Consider the following 4,978-nt stretch of genomic DNA (forward strand, 5'->3'; position numbering starts at 1 on the left):
TAATATTTTAAATTTATTTTGTAGACCTCATTTGTAATTTAATTTCTTTTTAGTCATTTTCTCATTCTATAAATAGAGACTCTTCTTTCACATTTGGTATGTAATTTTTAGAGTAAAGAAACTATAGCGAAATTTCTACTCACTTTCTTCTCATATTTTCTTCTTAGAATTTTGTGAGAATCATGAGCATAATGGTCTAATCTTCCTAGGAAGGTTAGGGATGATTCCATATGCTAATGATGTTATTTTGCTACTTTGATTTACTATGTTCTTAATATAATGTATTTGAGTTATTTATGTTCTTTCATCCTCATCTCTATTTTGTTATCTTTATTTACTTGCACTAATAGTAAATAGGATTAATCATGCTCTTCCTGTGTGCTTCTAATTAGTAAAAGTAATATTGATACATAATTTTATGTCAAATCTTCTATTGCATTATTGTCCTTGGGTATTTTGTCATTTTAAGATTTTTCATAAGATTAACATTGTGCTCCTAAAGTAAAGAATTTTATAATTCAAATGAACTTTTGTTAGTAAAGAATATGGACTTTAATGTTAGATTTTCCAAGTAAATGTTGGGATATGAACTATTTACTTGTGTATTTTTGTAAATCAAGTGACTAAGTAACCAAACAAGCATATGGATTATTCTTAAAACTTTTCTATTTCTCAAACTCTTGATTACACCTTACTTTTATTTAACTTATCTCATTTTATCATTTCATAAAAAATACAACACAAAAATCTCAAATCTCAAATCTCTTTTCATTTAAATTTTTATTTATTTCATGTTACTAACTTTTTGTGTTATTTTCTACTAATCTTTTGGTTTTAGGTTACCTCTTTGTGGATCGACCGCCCGATTTTACTACAATTACTACTTAGTGGTAGTCACATTTTGGGTGTTAAACAAATTTTGGCGCCGTTGCCGAGGACGTAGTTTTCAAAGATTTAGTGAAATTTTTACCAAAATGTTAGTAACTTTATTTGTATTTTTGTTGGTATAAATATTGTGCTAGTATAGTTTTTTTTTTAATTTACTAATTTTTAGTTAATTTGATTATTATTATTAAAAAAAGAAAAAAAAACTAACTAAAAATTATAAAAACAAAACAAAAACGTGAAAAAATAAATATTTATATATATTTATTCTTATTTTTATTTTTTTTTCATTTTCCTATCTTTTGGTTACAAAAAGAGAACCACATATATATATATGTATATATATTTATATGATTATTTTTTCTTTTTAGTTAATTCTTATTTCATTTCTCTTTCTTAATTTCTATCTATTTTTTTTTTAGTTTAATACATATTTGAAAAAAAAAAGATTAAGCTTGTTATTTTATCTTCACTTTAATTCTCTTTTCTTTATTTTATTTTTGTGTTGTTTATTTTGTTGCTTAGTTTAGGCTTTTCTTTTTCTTTGCCTTAGTTTTCCTTAATTTAGGTTTTTCAAATGAAAAAAAAAACAACATAAAATTGTTCATAAAATTTCAATCATAAAACGCTTAGTATTGAGAACAATTGTGTAATATTAAAAATGGTAGAAACTGATATTGTTCTGTCTAGACAGATTGGTTGTTAAATAAGGTTTGTGATAGCGTTACCCTCCACATTTACCTAGGAACCTCGGGGAGTTTTGTCTAGGTAAGTATGGGTCTAAAGCGGTACCTTGGTAACCTTCCCAATCAGCCTGGGAACATTTTGAGTATATACATTTGCACTATTACATTGTTGAACTTATTACTATAAGAAAACCAAGCTTGTTCGGTCAAAATAAGCAATTTTACTCTGCATAAAGGTTGTTTGGTCGAAAAGGTTTAACTTGTGATCCGCCATACTTACTCAGTAACCTCGGAGAGTTCTAGTAAGGCGTTGGAGATCACCCAAAAACCTCCAAATCTACTTGGGAACAAGTTTAACAAAAACAAAAAAAGACATAAAATAAATCTAATTCTGATTTCTGAGAGTGGATGAATCATCACGAAACTTCCAGTGACACTTCTTCCAATTCATCTGCCACTCCTTCCACCAATCTTACTTCTCCACAAACTTTAGTTTATAATAATTCATTCTCAATGGCTCGCAATGATGAAATCCAACCAAGAACTCTCAATGACTACCTCCATCCTACTCGCACTTCCACGCCTTCATGCATTATCTTCCCTCCTAATATGCTCGCATTAGACTTTAAACCTGACATGATTCAACTCTTGCCCATATTTCATGGAATGAAAAACGAAAGCCCATACATGCATATCAGAGAATTCGTGGAGGTAGTAGCCACGTTCTATAACTGAGCTGAAAATGTCGATTCTGTGCGGCTAAAGTTCTTCCCTTTCTCCTTGAAGGACAAAGGCAAAAGTTGGTTATACTCTTTGAGACCTAGGTCTATTGGAACATGGGAGGAGATGATCAAATCCTTCTTTCTGAAACACTTCCCCAACCATAAGACCAACATTCTAAAACGACAAATTTCCACATTTTCCCAAAAGGACAATGAAATGTTCTATCAAGTTTGGGAAAGATTCAAGGATCTGTTGAATCAGTGCCCGCGCCATGGCTATGAGAACTGGCATTTGGTTAGTTACTTCTATGAAGGCCTCATGAGTCCTGAGCGCCAGTTTGTAGAAATGCTATGCAATGGTGAATTCCTTGAAAAAGAGCCAGACGATGCTCTTGAATATCTCGAAGAAACCGCGAAAAAATCTCACACCTGGACTGGTCCAAGTGCTACTGATAGGACCAACCGACACAAACCATCTAGGATCTATCAACTTTGAGAAGAGGATAGTGTTAAGGCCTAACTTGAAGCTTTGAAAAAGCAGTTTAAGGTCTTAATGACGAAAAATGGCCAAAAACCGCACATGATTGCTTAAGCGGAACCACAAGAACCTTGCTTTGTTTGTGGAGGGATGAAGCACTTAGCTAAGGACTGCTTAGCTTTTAATGAGATGAGGGGGTTTATGAGGAGCAATGCAATGCCTTAGGGGCATATAACAAGCCATTCTCCCATACGTACAACCCTGGTTGGAGAAACCACCCAAATTTTAGTTGGAGAGATTCCAACCAAGCTCAATCGTCTGGAGGCCAATGGAGAAATGAGCAACAAGCTCAACCATCAAAGGCATATTCTGCACCTCAATACAATACTCATCCATAACGAAATTCTCTCGAGAATACCCTTCATGCATTCATAGAGGAACAATCCAAACTAAATCACCAAATGATGGAAGAAATCAAGGAAATAAAATGTCAATTCTCAAAATTGACTGAATCCTTGGCCATTCCGGAAAAAGGCAAACTTCCTTCCCAACCGAAATTCAATGTGCAAGGCCAACACATGGCCCAATCTTCAAATTCCAATGATCAAAATGTTAAGGAAGTAAATGCCATCACGACTAGAAGCGGTAAAACCTTGCAAGACCCACCCATAAAATCCAACTCTCCCAGTACTCCAAATGTTATTCTCGAAAATCTACCACTCAATGCTTCTCCAAAAGTACCATTTCCCCAGGCTTTAAAACCTGTTGGGAAACTCCCTGATAACCGAGCTGAAATCCTTGAGCACTTGACACAAGTGAAGATTAATCTTCCTTTGTTTCACACCATAAAACAAGTGTCGGCTTATGCCAAAATCATTAAGGATTTATGCACTACAAAAAGGAAACACCATGTCAAGAAGATTGCTTTCTTAACTGAGCAAGTAAGTGCGGTGATTGAGCAAAAGACACCACCGAAATACAAAGATCTCGGTTGTCCCACCATTTTTTGCCAAATTGGGACCCATGAAGTCAGCCAAGTCTTACTTGATCTTGGCGCGAGTGTAAATCTCTTGCCTTACTTTGTATACTCGCAACTCGGTCTTGGAGAAATGAAGCCAACATCTGTTGTGCTACAGCTTGCTGACCGTTCCACCAAAAAGCCTAGGGGTATTGTTGAGGATGTTTTAGTTCAAATTGAAAAATTCTATTACCCCGTGGATTTTCTTATTCTTGATACCTAATCTGTGATAAACATGGAGTCTAAAATTCATATTGTTGACGCGATTTTTTGCCAACAGTGAATTATGAAAATAGCTAGGATGGATTAGTGCTTAATGATAAACCGAAATAAGAAAATGATGCTTAAAAACACTAGAAAAGAACACTCGTCTTTTTTCGTGGTTCGGAGGTTAAAATCCACCTAGTCCACGAATCTGTATTATTACTGTTTTTCTCTCTAAATTTTGACAAATTTTTTGTATTAGAGAAACAACACGCTTTCCTTATCCAAGGTCTTAGTATTTATAGAGAAAATCCATGGATAGGCATTGGGGTCTTCACGTGAATTAAAACCCTAGTGTGACCTGTCTCACACTAATTATAAATATTACAGTTTACCCTAAGGTATGGTCTAATCATTAGGTAAAACTGATCATGGGTCCTCAGGGATAATCGGACATGCAATGTTTGATCATGCACGATTATATTACGTGTCCGGGATTTCAGGGATTTGCGGACAAGCTATGTCTAACCATGCATGTCTATATAACGTATCTATGTTTATAAAGATCCAAGGATGCGACAGATCTCTAGCATACCCCGAGCTGAATGCAGAGTCAGCTCGTGTCTCAGATGCTATGCTTTATAAATGTTTCCAGTTTGTGACTATTGCTTTGTATGCACCAGCTCGTGCTATTGACCTGGGGAATTGTGCTGCCTTTACAGAGGAAATATGGACTTGTGGATCATCTATTACAGTTCTTGGTTAGCCAGCTGTATCCGAGCTGACTAAAAGACTCGTGCAGAATTTTAGGATGTACATTTGCCCCCTAAGTCCCTGCTCGTGTTCTATGACGTCATCCTCTGACTTACACGGCAGGGACTTTTAAACTTCCGTCATGATTATCCAGGCTTTCCCATTACTCGAGTACTGGACATGTGGAACGATACGTTTGGCGTCTGTTCGGGTTTCGTGGACTGCATTAATG

The 4,978-nt window shown here is 35.1% G+C and overlaps 1 non-coding gene across 1 annotated transcript; it reads right to left on the reverse strand.

Annotated features, from left to right (window-relative positions):
* Positions 1 to 2,465: 2,465 nt before the first annotated feature.
* On the reverse strand, positions 2,466 to 2,572 carry LOC133799046 (small nucleolar RNA R71). The gene has a single exon (XR_009876254.1). It is a non-coding gene; the product is annotated as a small nucleolar RNA R71 (small nucleolar RNA).
* Positions 2,573 to 4,978: the final 2,406 nt, after the last annotated feature.

This window comes from Humulus lupulus, chromosome 8, assembly GCF_963169125.1.
Source record: "Humulus lupulus chromosome 8, drHumLupu1.1, whole genome shotgun sequence".
NCBI classification, from domain to species: Eukaryota; Viridiplantae; Streptophyta; class Magnoliopsida; order Rosales; family Cannabaceae; genus Humulus; species Humulus lupulus.